Genomic DNA, 22,173 nt, shown 5'->3' with positions numbered 1-22,173 from the left:
TTTATTGAGCAGAGTTCATACCTCAGATTCTGTGGGAAGTGAAACCAGAAAGGCGCTGGCTTCCTTTTGAAGCCTGTCTGTTCTAGGAGGCAGCACCTGCAGAGACTGCCCGGGGGTGTGAAGAGGGGAAACCTGGAATCCGCTCACCTGTGTGCCTTTTCTTCCACTTGGATGCTTTACATATGGACACCTTTCCAACTAGTTTATGTCCATGAGTCTGGACCTCACTCCAGCCCTTCCTGGGTATGCTCTTTCCTGTGGAGCAAGGAGTCCTAGGGTGATGGGGATGGGTCCAGAGAGTCCGTGTCTCCTGTCAACATTCTGAGAGCTAACATTCTGAGAGGTCTCCTCTCTGGGTCTCTCTCTGTGTGTGCACAGAAACCAGAGGTCAACTTCCAGGTGTGATCCACTTCGTTTTTTTGAGACAGGGTCTCTCACTGGAACCCAAGTCTTGCCAATCAGGCTAGGCTGGCTGGCCAAGGAACCCCTGGTGTCCACTTGTCTCGGCCTCCCCAGCACTGAAATTGCAAACATGTATCACTAGATCCAGACCTAAGGATCAAACACAGGTCCTCATGGCGAGCACCTTATCAACCGATTCTCTCCACCCCACCACCCCCGGATTTTCTGATGAAGTACTGCATCACTGAAGTTGGTAGCTAAGCAGTTTGCCAGGGGGCGGAGGGTGTGTGTGGCCTCTGGAGGCCCATGGAGAGGGAGGGTGGGTGGGGAGAAACAGTGTTAGCTGAGGCCAAAATCTGCCTTTTCTGCCCTGCTAGTGGTCTCTCAGCCTTCAGGGAGCATCTGAAATGGATGGAGAATATGGTCCAGCCCTGATATTCATGGTGATAAACCACTGTTACATTTTCATATTGGTGGTACATCTGCTGATAGATGCTCAGGGAAATTTTTTATTGTACAAACCGTTGCCAACACTAATCAGTGAAAGAGCTTTGATGTCCCAGTGGTATGAGTAGACATGACCCATGTGATATGGCTATGGCGGTGGCCCTTTGCATTTTGGTGCCTGGCCTTAGCACCTGCACCTTCTCTTCCGCTGACCTCGAGGGTCAGGCTCCCTGCCTGTGAGTTGCCTCTGTATGTCCATTTTGTTTTTCTCCCTTAATCACAGAAGCGCTTCGAACAGAAGAGGGAATGAGTGAGGGAAGGCAACTGGAAGGGAGGGTCTCAACCCAGCTGAAAGGAAAATAAGAATGGGGCCTGCTGGCTGCCTGCTTCGTGCCACAGCGGAAGGGCATTAGGCTCTCGGCACCTCTCCCTCTCACACCCATGGCCGGCACGTGTCCATTGCTCAACATGTCACACTCCCCACTGCGTGTGCAGTTCCCCACCCCAAGCCCTCTGACTGTCTCCATTTCATCCACTCCAGTGTCCCTTCCTCAGGAAGCCTTCCATGATCTCTCAGCCAAAAGGCGTCTTAATTCCCACAATGCTTTGCTCACGCCTCTACTGTGTCTTTTCTCTCCTATAGGTAACTGACCTCCAGGAGGCAGAGACTTCCATCCCCTTTTAAACCAGAGTTGGTCAAGGCACTTTGAGTACTCCAAGCTTGGTGACTACCAAATAAACGGATGGACAGGTGGAGGAGGCTCACACACTGCCGTGCCAAGCTGAGTCCTCTGTGTTAGTTGGGATAAAACTTCCTGATGAGCTTGGCTGAACTCTCCTGAGCTTTGCACAGACTCCTGCCCTGAGCATCCTTTGTGTGCCCCAGATCCTGTTTTTCCCCTACAGAAAGGCTGAACGCCACATGTAAAAACCCTCCCTTCTCTTTCCAGAAGGCTTGATAAGCCCTGGCTTATTTGTCCAAGCCACACTTGGAGAATTTTTTTTCCCTTTCCATTTTGTAACAACTCTTTTCCTTTGAAATGAAACCTAAGCACTGAGGCCGTTTAGACAGATGTTTCTCAGTGGGACGTGCGGCTCTAATTTCTTGGTGTGTGCAGGTCTGACGGCTCCCCAAGCTGTTGCCTGGTTTGTAGGGCCGGGTCCTCTGGAAGTTCCTGCTGCCCTCCGTGCAGGGGCTCACTGTTAAGACCAGTGCATGGTGCACCCCAACAGCCCTTTTTAGGGTGTCCCTGGCCAGGGAGATGGCCAGACAAGGAAAGAAGCAAGCTCACAAACGTCAAACCTCCCTGGCACCATGCAGCTGGCAGAGACTGAGCACTATGGAACACTCCATTTCCCAGCACACAGATCTGGGAAAGGGGGAAAAATTTGGAGGTTAAAGGACAAATACGCTATTGCTCCTGGACCCAGCAGAGCGCTTACAGTTAGTGCTGGTCTATCCCACTTGGGCTAAACAACTTGGGGTGAATCACCTTCCCTCTCCCGGCCTCCATTCCTCATCTGTAAAATGAGGGCCTTGGATAGGTTTTGGTCTGAGCAGTAGCCAGTGAGCAGGTCCTGTGTGCAGGGTACCGTGATCTTCAACAGAGGGGAGCAGAGGATCATGCAGGGACAGGGCCCAGGCAGGGGCACAGAGGGACGGCTCTTGTTCGGCCACTTGAGAATCTGTCCCTGAAGAGTGGTGCCTGGTAGATAGAGGCTTGCATCATGAATAGTGCTACCTGGGGATGGAGGTCTGGGCCCATGGGGAAGAGTGGAGTGACTCCCAGGTCAGGGATAAGTGCCTATCAGTGTGACTTCTAAGGTATCTCTCCTGGTAAAGGCTGTGCCGGGATGAACCAGAGAGCCAGAGACATCCCTGCCTTCCATAGAGCTGAGACCCTCATACCGATTCTTCCTCACCCTTCTCACCCTACCTCCCTGACAGTCCATCCCATCCCTTCTTTCACAAGTTCAAAGAACTCCAGTTAGAGTGCTTCTACACATCCAGCCTTTAGATCTTGCAAAACCACGCTGTCATCTACAAAGTTGGCTTTCAGGGACAATGTAACCCAATCATAAAACAAAACCAAAACTCTTGGTGTTTTAATTAAGCTTATGATTTTGTGTTGGGTCTCATTCATAGCTGTCCTCTGCCTCCATGACAAGTGCCACACTGCCCCTGATTTGGCTGTCCCCTTGTGCTTTCAGGGGGCCTGTGTTCTTACCATTAGTCACACACTTGGATTCAGACACTAAGGGTGCCTACCAGGTTAGCCTAGTCTCTGATACCATAGACCTCTCACCAAGGAGGGTCTCGGCAGCCCTAGACTCACCCTGGGATGGTTAAAAGCAGAAATTCCAGGCACCCCTCCTCTAGCAAGTCTGCCCTGGTGATTGGCTGAGAAACCCAAGTGTTAGTTCTGTTCAGCAGGTGATTCTGTTCTGCAACCAGCTCTGGGAGTCCTTGACTTATATTAACTGGTGCTCACCAGACTTGGAAATGATGCAAATCATGTCAACTGGGCAGGTGGCCAATCAAGAAATCATTGATATGGTGGGGGGTGCCCAGTTGTGGATCACTTACTTAGCATAAGCAAGGCTCAGGGTTCATCTCCAGCACTATCTCTGTCTCTAAATTAACAAAAACCAGGGCACATGTTCATCTGTTTTCACCTAAGTCCAATGTGCCAACTGATTGGGCCATTGGAGCTCCCATCCGTCCGTCCATCCATCCATCTTCGAAGTCCTCCATAGGAAGTGGTTGTATGAGTGGGTCCTTTGTGGGAGTTAATTCTCTAGTAGGTATGATGCTAAGGGATTTCCCTGAGGTTCACTTAGTCCTCACAAAGTCCCATGACATTTTTTTTTTGAGACTGAGTCTCATGTAGCTCAGGCTAGCTGATAAGTCTTTTTGCACCCTGATAGGCCTCTTCACCGATGCAATAAGGGGTGGGGCCGGTAGATTGGAAGAACCACGTGTCTATTTTCTGGGATGCAGCTTATACACCCTGTGAGAGTGGTCTTGAGCCTCTCTGGGGGAGGAACTGTGTTTGGCAGGCTTTGTAGGGACAGGTTTGGGGAAAGAGATGGGGGAGGAGAGTTGAGGTAGATCTTCCACCAGATCATTCCAGACTCTTTGGGTATAGGGATGCCAGGGTGCCAGGGGTTGAGGTGGAGCTCCCACCCAAGCACTAGCCTTGAACTACCTGTGTAGCTGAAGCTAACCTCGATCTTTAATTCCCCTGTCTCAGTCTCCAAGTGCTGGAATTATATTTATGTACTACCACACACAGTTTATGTGGTTCTGGGGATCAAACTCAGAGTTTCCTGTATGCTAGACAAGAGCTCTACCCACTGAGATTCGTCCCTAGCTCATAATGACCCCACAGGGGAGAGAGAGAGAGAGAGAGAGAGAGAGAGAGAGAGAGAGAACTCCAATTTTGAAGTTTCAGAATTACTAGTGATGCTAAGCCACTCAGCTGGAAGCTGGAAGCTGGTGAAGACTCAACTCCTAGATCTCCCCCTTTTTTCTTGGTCCCTCCTTGAGAGGCGGGGGGGGGGGGTACAGGACAGCTGCCAGCCCAGTGTAGTGTCATGGCATCCTTTCAAACACTTTCTGTTTGGCTCAAAGCTCAGATTCTCTTCATTTTCTCCCTCTAGATCGTGATGAATAAATATTCTTTTTGAACATTTATTTATTTTATGTCTAGGAGTGTTTTGCTTGCATGTGTGTCTTCCCACTTGAGTGCTTGGTGCCCATGGAGGACAGAGATGGGTCTTGGATCCCCTGGGACTGGAGCTATAGATGGTTGTGAGCTGTCATCTGGGGTCCTAGGAAACAAACCCAGATCTGCAAGAACAAGTGCTCTTAACCACTGAGCCATCTCTTCGGCCCCCATCCCCCAAAGTGGCCATTCTTACAGAATTGTTCTTGTTTGGAGAAGTCCTAAAGAAACGAAATGGTGGCAGACTCACTTGAGCTACAGGCGAGTAAAGAGTATTATTACATTTTTGAAGATGCCCCCACTTTGCATTCCAGAATCGTGAGCTCTGCAGTTGGGAAGGGCAGAGGAATAGGAAGGGGGAGCTTCAGCCGCAGGCTGTGCCGTCAGGTGTGGGCCAGGCTGCTGTCCTCCCCTACCTACCTGCTTGCCTGGCTCCACTGTGGCTGACCCTTCCCTACTTGGCAGGGAAAAGGGGTCTCAGTGTCTCCTACACAGGGGCCGTGGTCCCGGGACCCCATCTAACAAGATGTCTAGCTTTGTGCTTCCCTGGGATTCAGTATGGATCTCACTTGAGTTCTAGAACCTTCTTCTCCCCTCATACTCCTTTCTGTGGACCTGAGTCTCGCACTGAAACTGCAAACACTAACGTGAGGTGAGCTCTACTCTTGGGGCTCACAGACGCCCTTCTATACCTCCTAACTTTCCATCTCATCCTCCCCTTCCTTTTTCCATTTCTCTTAATTGGTTTTTCTCACCATGCTCTTTCGAGGTGGCTCTGTGCTCCTGGTTCAGACTGACTCACGGCAGCTGAACCAGGGGGGAAACATTCTAGAGGTTAGGCGTAGATATAAGAACTCAAGAGAAAACCACAGAGACATCACCACAACCAGCTCAGTTCAGAAACACACATGGCACCACCAAGCAGGCGTTGGGGGGCGGGGGGCATCTGAAAGCGCTTGAAATCCCAAGGTCTTGGTTGTGTGGCAGTCAGGGATAGTTAGAAGGAAGCATTCTCTCTAAGCCTGGGGAAAACTCTGGTTAGGTTAATGGGGATCGATCACAGCTAAAATGATTGAGAAAGACATTTATTAGCACACTGTTGTGTTTTTCTAATAGTATACAACCACTGAAAATGTGGCTGCACTCTGTCAATGAAAGGCCAAGTTTTGTTTGTTTGTTTTCTTTTGGCACAGCCCGCTGACGGGAGAAGTTCATGCTGCTGGGCTGTCACACTTTTGGCAAACCTTAGTTGGGTAGAGGAACCATGAGTGGGCCAACCTGCGCCCTCTAGTGCCAGTTAGGATAAATGCAGCTAAAGTTGTTTGGTGCCATAAAACTGACTACATAATATGGCATGATGGGACACACCTTTAATCCCAGTACTTGGGAGGCAGAGGCAGGTAGAGTTCCAGGCCAGCCTGGGCAACATAGTGAGACCCTGTCTCAAAAACAACCCCTTCCCCAAACTGAGATAGTCATTCCTTAGTGTCCATGGGAAATTGGCTCCAGGAACTCCATGGACACCCAAAATCTACAGCTGCTCAAATTCCTACCTAAAAGAGCTCAAGTCGGGGCCTGGCAAGATTGTGCAGTGGTAAGAGTGCCGCACAAGCTTTGGGACCTGAGTGAAAAACTGGGCATGGCCGTGTGTCCCCGGAACCCTGGGGCTGTGCGGGCTGGGAGCAGAGACAGCAGAGTTGCCCAAGCTTGCTGGCTGCTAACCTAGCTCCAGGTGCAATGGGAGGCCCCGTGTCAACAGAAGAAGGTAGAGAGCGAAAGAGCAGGAACCTGGTATCCTCTGTCTTTTCCAGGCATGCACGGGGTCATGCACATCCATAATACCTATGCGTGTATTCAACACACTCCCACCCTCACACACGCAAAATGGCTTAGCATTGGCGTAGAACCTATACACATCACTTCATATACTTTAAGTCACCTCTAGGTTACATTAAATTTATAATTCAATGCAAACAGCTATTTAAATGGTTACTGTAATGTATTATTTAGAGAATATGATAAGAAAATAAACCGGACATGTTCAGTACAGATACATTTTTATATAATATGTTCAGTCTATAATTTATTGAGATCTGTGGATTCAGAACTCGCAGACACGGAGGACCGAGTGTACCAGCCTTGAAATCGTAGGAATCTGCTTTGAAGATGGCGTGGGTTTTATCTGAGTTTATTTGCTCCCTCACATGAGACACTCTCCTTGCCTCTCTTGTCCTGGACTTAGGAAGGATGTAGGGAGTCACAGAATGGATGGTGTTGGCTTTGGAGAAGGGGATAGGGTGAGGAGGCTGCAGGCCACTGTGCAGGGGTGGGGAGAGAGGGCAGGGGATGGGAAGAGGCAGGCCGAGAAGATGCTGAATTGGCAGTTCCTCCTGGCTTCCCTGAACTGGCCAAATCCAGTTTATTTTCTTTCTTGGGGGTTAGTAACCAGGAGGCCTTCTTTCAGCATTTCCACTCCCATGACTGTGTGCCTTCTTACCCATAAAGCATACTGTTTGGCCCCCTGCCTTTCGGAGTTGAGCACCGAGCATATTCTCTGGCTGTAAGGCATGCTCTTGGCTCCAACCCTGCTGTTGTCTGTGTGTGAGGAGTCACCTGGGCCATCACTCAGACACTCTGCCAGTCCTGGCACCTTCCTGCATTGATTCAGAATTAAAAACATAAACAAATAAAAGGAGAGCAGAGAAAAAAATGACTTGGGAGCCTTAAAGAGCCTTGAGAACTGCGTCTCACATCTGGCTGCAGCTCACATCTGGCTGTATCTCACATCTGGCTGCGGCTCACATCTACACATTGCTCCTGACTTTGCACCAGGTTCTGGGGCTGGCAGCCCCCCTCCCCCCTCCCCATGGCTCCTCTTAGGCTGTTCTGTGCCACTTGGGGGCATGAGGTGCTCCCAGCCCCATCGATGAGGACAACTGCCTGGCTTTCTACTCCCCTCTCTGAGCCTCCCACAATCCCCTCTCGCCTCGCCTGGCCTGCCTGCCGTGCCAGAGCCTGCCCAGTGGCTTGGCCTGGGGCCTAAGCCAGCATTTCCCTAGAATATGGTTTCCCCCCTTCTCTCTGGCCCTCATGCAGTGGGTGTCATCCTACCCACCGGTTTGCTTCTGTCGTGATTTATCCTCTAACCAGAATGAGTCAGGGTGTGGATTTTTTATTTGTTCCAAGGGAAAATAGTAGAGGGCATTTCTCCGCTGTGGGGTTGGGAGCTTGCTCTGGGGGCCTGAGTCGGGAACAAAGCAGGGCATATTCCTCAGTGACTTCTATAGTACTAAAGGTCAAGGCTGCCCCAGGCCTGTCACCGAGGAAGGGGGACCAGATTGAAGATCTGTCATTCTGCCCAAGCAGCCATTCAAGCATCTTTCCCTTGGGGCCTCCCTCTGTTTCCCCAGGGAAGGCCTGTGATAGACCCTCTATGTCATCTCCTTCTTCCTCATAAGGATGCTCGGGGGTTTGCATCCCTGGGCCCTTTTGTTGAATGAAGAGACTGTGGTACAGAAAACGGCTGTGACGTGTTCGAGTCTCATGGACTGGGAAGGCAGAGCATTTCATATAGCCTGAGCTGTCCTTGAACTTGCTATGTAGCCAAGAATGATCTTTTGATCTTTCTGCCTTCACTTCCTGAGCGCAGGGGTTACAGGAGTGAGCCACCATGCCAGGGTTATGCAGTGCTGGGAATTGAACCCGGGGCCTTGTGCATGCTAGGCAAACACTCTGTCCATTGAGCCCGCATCCCCCAGCCCTGCTGTGTAACTTTGGAGACTAGACTTTGCTGGCAGGGAGGCAGGCATCCCTAGCAGTCCACCCTCAGCGAGCCCTTGGGTGTAGCTGTGGAGAACCCTAGGGCAATACAAGCTTCCTAGTAAAGGGGGCTGGTGCAGAAAGCCCTAGGAAAGAGACAGTGCCTCATTCTGAATGGGCATCAGCCAGGGCATCTTGTGGTCTGGGATCCAGGATGGTAGGTGAACTGTCTCTTTGGTACCTCTCACCTAAGTGCTCATTAATTCAGGTGGAGCTGTCATAGGAGGTAGAAGCTGCCCCGAGCTGGCAGCTGGAGATGAGTTTCAGCCCTGGCTTTCCCACTACTTGTCATGGGACTCACTTTAGTATCGATCTACCTCCGGGCCTTGGCTTCCTCGTCTGTGAAGTAAGGGGGGTTGGGAGAACCTCTTAGACCAACCTCCCGGTAAGGTGGAGTTGGTACAGGGACACAGCAGCCCTGAAGGCCCCACCCATGGTACTGTGTGGTCCCTCTGGGCCTCCTGGGGCTGCTCACAGCCCTGGACCACCCCATCCCACCTCTGCCTCTGAGGACTGACTGTGTTCCATGGAAGGCTTCGGCAATGGTGGTCCTGCTTTCAGGATGAGGAGCTGTCTGTCCTGCCTGGCATCTCCATAGCACAGACGTCATGCCTGATAGGACTCTGGGAGAGACTGGGGTGCGTTCTACCTTTTTCCCTGTCACTGTGATAAAACGCTCTGACCAAAAGCAACTTGCTGAGCAAAGGGTTTATTTGGCTTACACGTCGAGGTCCCAATCCTTTATTGAGGGAAGTCAGGGCAGAGACGTAAAACAGGCGCTTGACGCGGGATCTGTGGAGGAATGCACTGACTAGCTCCCTGTCTGCCTTGCTCTGCTGGCTTTCTTACACAGCCCAAGATCACATGCCTAGGGATGCTGCTGCTCACAGTGGTCTGAGCACTTCCGAATCAATTAGCCATCAAGACAGTGCCCCACGGACATGCCCCCAGGCAAATCTGACCCAGGCAATTCTTCAGTTAGGGTTCCCTCTTCCCAGGCGACTCTAGATGGGGTCAGATTTGCTTGTTTGTTTAGATTTATTATTTTGGTTTATGTAAAGGCTGCATGAGTTCGTGTGCACCACACAAGGCAAGTGCCAGTGGGGGTTAGAGGGTGGCAGATCCCCTGGAACTGTGGTTACAGTTGGTTGTGAGCTGCCTGATGTGGGTGCCGGGAACCTGGGTCCTCTGCGAGAGCAGGAAGCGCTCTTAACCACTGAGCCATCCCTACAGCCCTGCTTGTGCCAAGTTGACAATAAAAACTAAGCAGAAAAGGTTAGTGACCCGTGCCAGACACGTGTGACCTTGTCCTCTCAGGGCCACCACGTGATGCCATGTTCTGGTGGAGGTGCTGCCGAGAACTGTGGGACCCAGATCTGCACCTCGCCATGGGGGAACATTTGCTTCCTAACTTTGCTGGTGTCTGCGTCCCTCTCCTCCCCACCCAATCCCCCTGTAAGACACACAGTCACATGGCTCTTGAAGCCTCTAACCACACAGCCCAGTTAAACGGTTGCCAGAGCACCCTGATCAGAAGGTGGGCACTTGAGACTGGAAGAGTGAAGCCATCACACTCCATTCCCAACAGCAACCACAGCCATGCCCCAGATGTTCTTTCTCCCAGAGAGAAGTTTCTGCTCCCCTAGGGCAGCCTGGACTCAGGAGCCCAAGGCAGCTCCTACAGGGATAGCACCTCACCCGTGTCTCCACCCTCTCGCTGCATGCTGCCCCTCTCTCCATCCTCTTTCTGCCCGGGATCTCCCTTCCTTCGCCCTTCACCCCTCCTCTGTGTGTACACACTCCTTCCCACCAGGGCACCTTGGGTGCTTGTTCACCCAGGAGATGTACCAGGCTCTGGGAAGCCCCACCTAGGCACCTTACCTCACTGTCCTTAAGGGTACAAGTTGAGCCACTGAGCCATTGATGGCTTCCTAGGAAAGGAGAGCGGGCAGCGGTAGCCTCCTCTTGCTGGGTAGCCTGCGACCTCTATCCCATCTCCAGTAGAGATTTGGGTGAAGGAGAAAAGAAGAGGGGGGGTGGGGGGGAGGATGAGGGGAAGTGAGGAAGGGGAGAGGAGGCTGAGATGGAGGGGGAGAGGAGGAGAGGAGAAGAAGGAAGAGGAGGAAGAAGAGGAGGGAGGGGAAGGTGGGAGGGAGAAGGGGGACAGGGAAAGAGACAGGAAGGGAGGAAGGAGGGGAGGAGAGCGGAGAGGAAGACGTTCTGACATCAAAATCCCACCTTCACGATCCTCCCGGATTCCTCCGCCATCCCTGCCATGTTAGAAACTGGCTCCTCACGAACCCCAGCCCCTTCTGTGCGTCCCTCTAGGCACCTGAGAGCTGGAGTCTGGGTTCTGTGAGCCTGCCTGTCTCTCCTAGCTGGGCTTGGCCCCTGTTCCTTCTGTACACGGGTATGTATCTTTCTTAGTGCAGGAGTCCCCGGCCCTGACTCTCACAAAGCCACAAGTGGAGCTGGGGACAGGGCAGGACAGCAGAGGACTGGAAGTCTTGGACCAGACTCTGAAACTGCTTCTGCTGTGTCCCTTTGGGCCTAGGCAGGACCCTGTCTGGCGAGATCTGGGCCTCAGGTTCAGTCTGACATTTACTGTCCTCTCTTGGAGTCTCAGTTGTTTCTCCCTTCTGTAAAATGGGGACAAGCTTATGTCACGTTCAGGCAGCCGGATTCTCTAAACCTGCATCGTGATTGTTAACCTTGACTGTCAACCTCATGGGACTTGCAGTCCCAATGGAAATAGATCTCTCGGTGTGTCTGTGAGGATGCTTCCCGAAGGGTTTACCTGAGGAGGGAAGACCCACCCTGAATGTGGCCTGCACCATTTCATAGGCTGGGGTCCCAGACTGAATATGAAGGAGAAGGTGAGCACCAGTGTTCGTCTCTGTCTGCTCCCTGGCTGCAGATGCCATGTGACCAGCTGCCTTCCGTTCCTGCCACCATCCTTCTGGACCATGACAGACTCCCTCTCTCACTGGGAGCCAGAATAAACCCTTCCTCCCTTCGATTGCTTCACCAGGCATTTTGTCCTAGCACTGAAAATGTAACCAATACCCACACCCGGGCAGTTGACCACGGCCTTGTGTCATCAAAGTCCACATAGCCCTAAAAGCATCTCCTTTAGCAGTCTTGCAGAGAGCTGAGGTTTCTCCGGCCAGGGGCAGAGCTTCAAGAACAAGCTGGGACCTTATGGGGCCCAGCTCTCTTTCTTCCCAGCATCAGGAGGCTTCCTGCTCCAAAGGATGCAGGCAGGGACTTCTGCAGGCCGGCACTGGAGCATGGGGACATCAAATGGCCTTAATCACTTCAATGTAAACGCGCTCAAGTCATGTGGATTGAATTTCTCTGAAAATACACAAGGGTTTAGAGAGCAGGGCAGAGAACACTCAGTCCCGGAGGAATTTGTTTGCGCTTTCTTTTTTGTGTGCCTGTGAGTGTTGTTATTGTTGCTGGGACTGAAGCGTGTCAGAAACGGTTCAAGATGCCTACCGCATCCCTGGATGCTCTGCAGAGCCCACTGAGGGTTCTAAGTCAGGCATGGTGGGCAGAAGGTGAAGGACTAAGAATAAATAGCACTGGCTACTCCACCCGGCCTGCTCCCCGGGGTCCTCTTAGTGAGGCTACTGATGCTCTCTCCATGAGGCTTCAGCACGATGGCCAGGGCCTCCCTGTGGGTGCCTGCAGTGGGTGGCAGTGGACCAGTTCTTCCCTGGGACACACTGGGCTCTGGGAGTGACACTTTCCACTCTGGTGGTGTCTTGTCTGATATTCACGATGTGGTGTAGACGGTGAGCTTTGGAGGCCCATCTCTCTGCTGGAGACTCCTGGGAGCAAGTTGAGTAACACAGATCCACTGGGTCTGACCCAGGAGACATAGCCTGCCGGTATGAGCTCTGTCCAGGACTGGGTGCACAGGAGCCCATCAACCCTCAGCCACTGTCCTGATTTCAGGCTTCCCTGCCTCCAGCTGCAAGCCATCACTTCCTGCTTTGTGGATGATGAAACACATGTACACTTAGAGTACTCTTTAACCTTGCCCAACACGCCCAGATGGAGTGGATTGGGGGGTGGTCAGGTCTCTTTTGACACTTGAGGTTCGGAAAGGCGGAGTCTTCCAAGGTCCGTCTCCAAGGGGCGGAGCTTAGGGCTTCAAGTCCTCTCTCTTGTCCCTCCTTTGAGGCACCTGCTGGCATATAGCCACCTCAACTCCTGCCACAGAGGCCATGCATAGCGATCAGCTGGTGTCCCCCGAGTGACACTGCCATCAGCCTTTGACCCCAAGGTCAAAGACTCACAGGTCCTCTCTGTCACTAAAACTCCCAGAAAGGTGATGGCGGGGAAAGCGGGGTGAAAGGAAGAGCAGAGAAGGGAATGTGAGGCTCACTCATGATGGCCACCTTGCTAAGGTTTAGAATCACCATGGGAACAGCTCCGGGCATGTCTAGGAGGGATTATCTAGATTAGGCAAGGCTCACCCTAAATGTGGGTGGCACCATTCCATAGGCTGCCCCTCCCCGCCCCACCCCACCCCCGACTGCTTTAAATGCATAAAGTGAGCTGAACTGCAGCCTCCGTCATCCTGCTTCCTGACTTAGTCCCCAAGGCTGCTCTCTCCTTGTTTCTCTCAGTCAGTAGTGGCTGTAAATAAACTCGGGTCCAGGGGCTCCAGTGGGTGTGGCCGTGCCCATTCACCCAGGGCATAAACTCCTTCCCACAAGACTCTGGGCCATCTCGGAACAGCAAAAGCTCCTAAGAAGTCAAGTCCCTCACCTCCTCAGACGCATCTCCTTTTCAAAGGCCTCCCAGAGATCCTGGCCAAGGCTCCTTGCCTTTAGAAACTGTCTAAATTCACTCCCTGAGCAAGGTGCTGGGCTGTTTGTTCTCGGGTTGGAGGGATGTGACACTGGTGTCTCATGGGGGACAGGAGTGAGAGATCGCCTTGTTACCCTGGAAGCGAGATGTCAAAGGGAAGGCCTGGGGAGGGAAGGGTCATTCCAGGACAGGAAAGGGCTCCAGAGAGCCATCATGGAAAAATGGAGAAAGTAACCCCACAAAGATGGGTATAAACACTACCAGGTCATTTTTTTCTTGCATTATTTTTTTAAAAAATGATTTGAGTCATTGCCTCCTCAATGGGTCTAAGGCGTACTCCTGAGTGAAACCATGCTTTTAGCATTCCAACACTGTGCAGAGCCTGTGAGCTTATTAACAGATGTTTACAAATACTGGTCAAAGTAAGTTCTATCTTAAAAAGGCCATCCAACCTATTTTTTTTTTTTTTGGAGACATGGTTTTATGTACCCCAGGCTGGCCTTATTATATAGCCAAGGACAACCTTGAACTTCTGATCCCCCTGCTTCTACCTCTTGAGTGCTGAGATTACAGGCGTGTGCCACTATAGACTGTTGATGGAGTGCTAGGGGTTGAACGCAGGGCTTTGTGCTTTATCAACTAGCTACATTCCCAGCCCCTCAACCTAATCCTGTGTGTGTGTGTGTGTGTGTGTGTGTGTGTGTGTGTGTGTGTGTGTGTGTATGTGTGTGTATGTGTGTGCATGTAGAGGCCAGAAGTTGGTGTGTGCTTCTTACCCCTATTAGTTTCCTGTTGTTTTCTTTACTCTTTGGGGGCCCGCCATCCGGCTCCCAAATAAATCACATAGAGGCTTATTATTACTTATGAATGCCCGGCCTTAGCTTGACTTGTTTCTAGCCAACTTTCCTTAACTTAAATTATCCTATCTACCTTTTGCCTCTGGGATTTTTATCTTTATCCTATATACCTTTCTTTACATCTTACTCCATAGCTGGCTGTGTAGCTGGGTGGCTGGCCCCCAGCATCCTCCTCCTTCTCTAGATCCTAGATCTTCTCCTCCCAGATTTCTCCTCCCATTTATTCTCTCTGTCTGCCAGCCCTGCCTATCCCTAGCTATTGGCTGTTCAGCTCTTTATTAGACCATCAGGTGTTTTAGATAGGCACAGGAAAACAGCTTCACAGAGTTAAACAAATGCAACATAAAAAATGCAACACATCTTTGCATCATTAAACAAATATTCCACAGCGTAAACAAATGTAACACATCTCAAAATAATATTCTACAACAGTTTCTACCTTATTTTTTTGAGACAAAGTGTCTCTCTGAACCTGGAGCTCACTGACTAGGCAAGACCAGCTGACCAATGAGCTCCAGTGATCCCTCTGTCTCCACTCCCTAGCACTAGGGTTACAGGTACTTGCCATCATACCCAGTTTTTATGTGGGTGCAAGGCAGGGGGGTTACAGGTTCCTCATGCTTGCACAGCAGTTTACTGATTGAGCTACCTCCCACCCTCTCAACCTTGTTTTTTGCCTTTCATACCTTGTAAAGAATATGCAATCTGGGCAGCTGGAGAGAGAGCTCAGTTCTTAAGAATGCTTACTGCTTGCTCTTCTAGAGGCTCTGAGTTCAGTTCCTAGCATCCACATCAGGTGATTCATACTTTCCTGTAAGCCCAGCTCCAGGGGATCTGACACTCTAGCTATCATGGACACCCACACTAACATACACACCACCATGTAGACACATGCATACACATCATTAAAATGATAAAAATAAATTTTAAAAAAGAATATGCATACTGGGGCTAGGATCATAGCTCAGTTGGTGTAATGTTTGCCTAGCATCGTGAATCCTTAGCATTACAAAAAAATACTGAAAAAAAGAATATAGCTGTTTTGCATCCTATGTGGGTAGTGGAGAGAGGCTTAACTCTCCACTCTGAGCACCTAATGAACGCCAGCCGTTATGCCCTGACTCCACAAAGAGTTCTGACCCTGTTTGAGAAAAGAAGGTGCCATGAAAAGGGAAACACGGACTTCTGTGGGGACAGATACTCTAGGGAAAGGAGGGCCACAGAAGGCTTCTCAGGGGAAGTGACAGAAGGCCACATGGCGCAGTGTGAAAGAGGGCTTTTGATTTCAGCCGTAAACTACTAGGAAGATAGCCATTTTCAGGCACCAGGCAGCAACCAAAGCAGAGCCTGGAAGCTAAAGGATGCCACCGCAGCACCCAGCCCGCATCAGCACCCAGCCCGCATCAGCACCCAGCCCGCATCAGCACCCAGCCCGCATCAGCACCCAGCCCGCATCGGCACCTAGCCCACAGCCACTCCAGTTTCCCCTTTGAGGCATTTTCCTATGGAAGCCCAGTGCAGACAAACAGCAGGGCCTTACTGAAGGCAGAGGTCTTGCAAATCTGATGTAATTTGTCAAGGATTACAAGGTAATTTTTCGTAAATTACCTCGGACAAGGAGCTTGGACAAACCCTAGGCGGAGAAAATACAAAGAGGAGTGCCCTGAGACACACTAGGTTCAGACTCCTGACACTAGACACAGGCAGAAGAGTAGCCACAGAGAAGTGACAACACCATATTCAGAAGACAAATGGCATCTCCACAGGGGCTGTGAAGTCAGAAGGCCATGGGATGTCATTTCAAATGGTAGGGCCACCAAAATGGCTCAGTGGGTAAAGGTGCTTGCCGCTAAGCCTGTTGACCCAGGTTCAATCCCTACAGTCCACACAATGGAAGGAGAGAACCAATTCCTGCGAGTTGTCTTCTGACTTCCACACACTCACTGTGGCACACGGGCACCCACCCCCACACATGCACAATAAAAATAATATAATAGAAATATTAAGATGGCAGAAAAAAACCTACCAAAAAAAGATACACTTGAAAAAAAATCAGAGTGAAAGTTATTTCAGACAGATGAACAACCAGCAAGTCCAACTCCCAAAGCTAAAGACAAGAAACACTAACGTGTTTTCTAAAATAAAATTATGCCAAACACAGGCACAGAATTGTATGAGGATTACGAAGAGCCACAGAACGGTAATTAAGTGAGTAAGGAGATGGGAATACTGGCAGTTTAAAGGCCTTGTGGAGTTTATAACTATGCAAAGGTAAGAACCTATGACAAAAAACGGCACACAGCACAGGACAGATGGCTGGAATCAATGTTCTTTAGGCAGCGGTAAAAGCATTAATTTAAGGCAGCTCTTGCGCCAGCAAGATGGCTCAGAAGGTAAAGGTGACTGCCTGATGTTCTGAGTTCCATCCCTGAAAGCCACATGGTGGAAGGCGAGAACTAACTCCCAATTAAAATCATATCTAGTTACGTAGTTATGGTATAAAATATTAAGGTATAACGATATATTAGATGCCCTAGGTGACCTGTGATTTTCATATGCATGCCTCAGTGCCCCTCCCAAATAAACAAAGAAAGGAAGGGAGAAAGAAAGGAAGAAAGGAGGGAAAGTAACTTTTAAAATAGACCATAGTAAATCAAGAATGCACATTTTAATCTCTAGGTTGAACCATAAAAGCGAAGGAAGGTATGTGTAAGGCTAGGGGAGCAGCTCAGTGGGGTAGTGGCTGCCCCGCATACACGAGACCCTGGACCAAGTCTCCAGCACTAGAAACAACAGAACAATATATAACAGGAGCAATCAAAAGCAAAAGAGAAAAAGAAGACCTTGAGACAAGCAGGCATGTCACGTGAAGAGACTATGTTTTTAACTCAACTATGTTATTATGTTAAAAAGCAAAGCTCATTAGGATTATCCAATTAAAAGGCAAGGCTTATCAGAATGGATTAAAAACTCGTGTGTCATTTAGAAGAGGAATGATTTAAATATAAGTAAAGAGCATGGGGCTGAGAACATGGCTCAGTGGTGAAGAGCATGTACTGCTCTTGCAGAGGACCTGAGTTCGGTTCCCAGAATCCATACTGGGTGTTTCACAACTGTCTGTAACTGCAGCTGCAGGGGACTCTATACTCTCTTCTGGCCTCTGCAGGAAATTGTACTCAAGTGTATATACCCACACACAGACATATATGCATATACATAATTAAAGATAAAAATAGCTCTTCAAAAAAAAGTAAGGCTATGGAAAGGCTGAAAGCCAGGGCAGGAAAAAGGGCACACAGGAATTTACTAAAAGATGGTCATTATGCCCACAGTAGTCTAGACAATTACATATCCACATACCTAAATATTGCAATAATTACAATATAAGATATTAAGATAGAACATAAGATGTATTAGGTGCCATAGTCATCTTTTTTAAAATTGATTTTTTTTTTATTTTATGTGCATTGGTATTTTGCCTGTGTGTATGTCTGTGTGAGGGTCCCCTGGAACTGGAGTTACAGACAGTTGTGAGCTGCCATGTGGGTGCTGGGGATTGAACCCGGGTCCTCTGGAAGAGCAGTCAGTGCTACTAACCGATAAGCCATCTCTCCAGCCCTGCCATAGTTATCTTTAACTGCCAATTTGGCACCATCTAAAATCCCCTGGGAAGTGGGGGAGTCTCAACAGAAGCATTGGCAGATCACACTGACTGACCTGTGGCCACATCTTGGGACTTGTCTTGACTGTTAATTGATATTGGAGGGCCCAGTTCACTGTGAGTGGCACCAATTCCTAGGCTGGTGGTTCTCAGCTGTATAAGGAAGCTAACTAAGCATAAGCCTGAGAGAGTCGCCAAGCAGCATTGAAGCAGCATTACCCCATGGTTTCTGCTGTACTTGCTTGGCTGTGGCTGAGTTCTAGTTGGAGGTGGTGCCGTGTGGACTAGTAAGCAGTCCTGCCTTCTGGTTCCTGCCCTGACTTTCCTCTGAGTGACCGTGACCCGGAAGCATAGCTGATAAACTCTTTCCTCCCCAAGTTGCTTCTGGTTAGAGTGTTTTATCATAGCAACAGAGTGGAAATAGGATATTAGGTTATAATGCTTAATTGATACACCTAATAACAATTTATATAATTAACAATTATATTATTAACACTCAATTAACAATTTCAAGATACATAAAGCAAAGGTAACGGAACTAAACGATGAATTCCAAATGATCTCTGGAGACTTCATTACATCTCTTTCAGAAACTGATAGAATAAGCAGACCAAAATACTCTCCCACCCTCCAAAAAACCCTCCAGACTGAAAACAGTGAAACTGTAGACATTTGAATGATATAACCACGTTGATGTAACTGACATGTAGAAAAACACCTAATAAAAAACAGAATGGACTGACCAAGTGACCTGGGAATTTACTAAAATAGACCACATCTTGATTTATACAATGTGAGGCTGGAGAGATGGCTCAGTGGTTAAGAGCACTGGCTGTTCTCTCAGAAGACCTGGGTTCAATTCCCAGCAACCACATGGCAGCTCACAACTGTCTGTAATTCCAGTGCCAGGCAAAACATCAATGTACATGAAAAATAAATAAATCTTAAAAAAAACCCAAAACCCCAAATCGATCCTTATAAAACTTTAATGAATTTGGTACATCAAGACACATTGCGACTAAGGGAGGCAGCATTAATTACCATGGAGAAGCATGAAAATGAGAACATGCTATAGGACTGAAAGACATTGGAAATATAAGCAGGAGGCTGGTGGTTCGTATTTTGTCAGTGACACTTGAATGAAATGGGTGGGTCTCTGGAGAAACGCTGTCAACACCAACACGAGCAACTGGGAATCTGTACGGCCCATTATCTCCAGGAAGTTGAATCTCAACTGAAAATCTGGCCCCAGCAATGTGCAGAGAGACTTTGGAGCACTCAGTCCTGAATGGGATGTCTTCATCAAGCCCCACCCCACAAGCCGGGGCTAGGGGTCTCCTCGGAAAGAGGAGGTGGAAAGATTGTAAGAGGCAGAGGTGGCAGATGACTCCAGGCAAAGTCTTCCAGGTATAACCAGACTGAGCACATATGCTCTCACAGAAACCGTGACAGCACCCACGGGACCCACACAGGTTCACACCAGACAGAATCCCAGCACGGAAGAGGGGAAGTGGACACAAAGTCCCATCTCTAACTGAGGAGTTATTTACACTTGATACCGGCTGGGAAAGGGAAAATCAGTTTTCTCCAATGGAGTATCTCTGGGTTTATTAACAACACTTCAGGGTAGGCTCCACACCCAGAAGTAGTTGGCCAATATGAAACAAATTTTGTGGGTTTTGTGTGTGTTTTTTGTTTTGGCATTTTTTTGTCTTATTGGCTTTTTGTTTGTTTTGATGTTTTTAAAATTTATTTATTATGTATACAGTGTTCTGTCTGCATGAATGTCTGCAGGCCAGAAGAGGGCACCAGATCTCATTACAGATGGTTGTGAGTCACCATGTGGTTGCTGGGAATTGAACTCAGGACCTCTGGAGGAGCAGTCAGTGCTCTTAACCTCTGAGCCATCTCTCCAGCCCTGTTTTGTTTTTTTTCAGAGAGAGAGAGAGAGAGAGAGAGAGAGAGAGAGAGAGAGAGAGAGAGAATGAATGAATGAATGAACATGAATTTAGGTGGGTAGGAAGGTGGAGAGGGTCTGGGAGGAGTTGGGGGAGGGAAAAACGTGACTAAAATGTATTATATGAAAAAAAATTTTTATTAAAAAGAAAGGAAGTCTATCCACAAAGAAAACCCCAAACATCACCCTGGAGGACTTCCAAGTATCTGCAGGACAGAAGTGAGGACAGTTTTCATCATAGTTCTGGAGCCTGAATAACGGAGATGCCGTATAATATATGACAGACAGTACAGACAAGAAAGTGAACATGCCAATCTACTTCATGAGACAGAGCAGAAACAAACTTCCTAAAGACAGCTGGGAAGTCTTGGACTGGACATTGAGTGTTAGCCCAACAGTGCAAATTTTAATTCAAATTACAAAAAAAAAAAAAAAAAGAAAAGAATAAAAAGAAAAAAAAAAGAAGGAAAAGACAAAGGCCAAATAAAAAAAACCCAAGTTGAAAAACCTCAGCCCATCAGCAAAAATACTAACAGAATATAAAAAAATTGTCTCAATTCTTACAAGGAAAGTGCCTGATCAAATTGAGTACTTATTTGCTAAAAATGTTTAAAAAACAAAAACAAAAAAAGCAACCAATGTCAGGAAGCTAGGGATACAGCCTCAGATGGTAGAGTGCTTGCCTAGCACACACAAAATCCTAGGTTTGATTTCCAGCACCACATAAACCAGGCCTGGTGGGACATGCCTGTAATCCTAGCACTCAAGAAGTGGAGGCAGGAGGACCAGGCCATCCTTGTGTATAATCAGTTCAAGGCCAGCCTGGGCTACATGAGACCCTGTCTGAAAAACAAGCAAACTGGGACTAGATGAACATTTCTTTAACCTGGTGGTATCTACAATCAACAAACAAATAAACCACAGCCACCAACTTAGTTCCTTATACGATATTCCAAACTTCCTCCATGAAAAACAAACTAAGAATGCTCCGTGTCATCTCTTCTAATCAACCTTGAACTGACGGCTCTAGCCACCACGACAAGACAGAAAATAAACAGAGGAGTGAAGATTGGAAAGAAGAAACAGAGTGTGAGATGATGGGACTAAATGCTCAGAATACCCAAAAGAGCCACAGGCAAGGACAGGGTGAGATGCTAGGTGGGTGAAGATGTTTTCCGCGTAAGCCTGGCAGCTCGAGTTAGACTTGACCAGAAACTTCATTAAGTACGATGTCAGGATGTCCACCAACTTTATGAACAGTTGTTCAATACTGCTAGTAAACAGAAAAGCTAACTACTCAATCTACAATGCACCAGCACTACGTGCAGTTGGAATGCCTAAAATTCAGATGATAATAATCCATGGTAGTGAGGATGTGGAATGACTGGAACGCTCTTATTTTACTAGAGAGTTTAAATAGTAGACCACTTGGGGTGGGAGAAAATGCTTGGCAGATCCTCCTAATGTCAACCATATATCTACCCTTTATCTCTAACCATGTGTGCCCGGCAAAAAGGATGACAAATATTCGCCAAAGGACAGGCCTAGCAGCAAAAGGACAGAAGCAATGGCCCCACTAGAGCAGCGCAAATCAGAAGCAGTTCCAGTGTCCATCAGTATCAAAATAAACCAAGAGTGACGTAGTGATACAGTGGAATTCCACAAGCAATGAAAAGGCATGAGGTGAAATACTCAGGGCAATGTGGTAAACCTCAGAGACGGTGTTGAATTTAAAAGGCCAGGTGGAAACGAGTACCTGTAGAATCACACACACACACACACACACACACACACACACACACACACACACACAACCTGGTTTAATGAGCCTACGGTGACAGGAGTCAGATCATGGCTATCTGGAGCGGTGCTGACTGGGGAGGGGTGCCTTTTGGGTACTTGTGTGGTCTGCGTCTATATTAGGAGCCGATTGTTTATGCAGGCATGCAGGTGTAAGGAAAAATTTCATTGGGCTGGTACACCCGAGATAATCACACCAGTATGTAAGTTAGACCTAAACAGAAAGATAAAAAATAAGACAAAGAGAAAGAGATGAGGATGTAGGGAGTGAGAAGAGGGTGAGGAAGAAGAGGAGAAAAGAGACATGGAGGGGGAAAAATAAGATGAGGACTGGGAGGAGGAAGAGGAAGGAGAAGGAAGAGACGGTGGAGGAGAAAGAGGAGGAAGAGGAGGAAGAGAAGGAGGGAAATGAAGAGAAGAAGGAAGAGGCAGCAGTGGAGGGGGAGGAGGGAAGAGGGAGAGGAGGGTTGTCTGGTTGGGAGGCAGGGGTGCAGGAGAGGGCATCACAGGAGGATGGAGGGTCTACAGGAAGGTCTAGAGAACTGACCAGTGAATGGTGCCTTTTGGAGAGAGTGCTGAGCAGAAGGGGAGGGGAGTAGAAAGGTCAGAGGTGGGAGGCCAGGCAGGGGTCAGAGTGGGAAGAGGAGGGTGTGAGGCATCTGTGGCCAGCATTCACTG

The 22,173-nt window shown here is 48.8% G+C and overlaps 1 protein-coding gene across 1 annotated transcript in view; it reads right to left on the bottom strand.

Moving 5' to 3' along the window:
• Itga11 (integrin subunit alpha 11) overlaps positions 1-22,173 on the bottom strand; it is a 103,559-nt gene that overhangs the window by 59,409 nt on the left and 21,977 nt on the right. The gene's annotated exons all lie outside the window — the stretch shown is intronic.

Source organism: Peromyscus californicus, unplaced genomic scaffold (assembly GCF_007827085.1).
Source record: "Peromyscus californicus insignis strain IS unplaced genomic scaffold, ASM782708v3 Scaffold_11__1_contigs__length_118956290, whole genome shotgun sequence".
Taxonomy (NCBI): domain Eukaryota; kingdom Metazoa; phylum Chordata; class Mammalia; order Rodentia; family Cricetidae; genus Peromyscus; species Peromyscus californicus.
The sequence above is the reverse complement of the archived record's forward strand: the minus strand, read 5'-3'. Positions and strand labels throughout refer to the sequence as shown.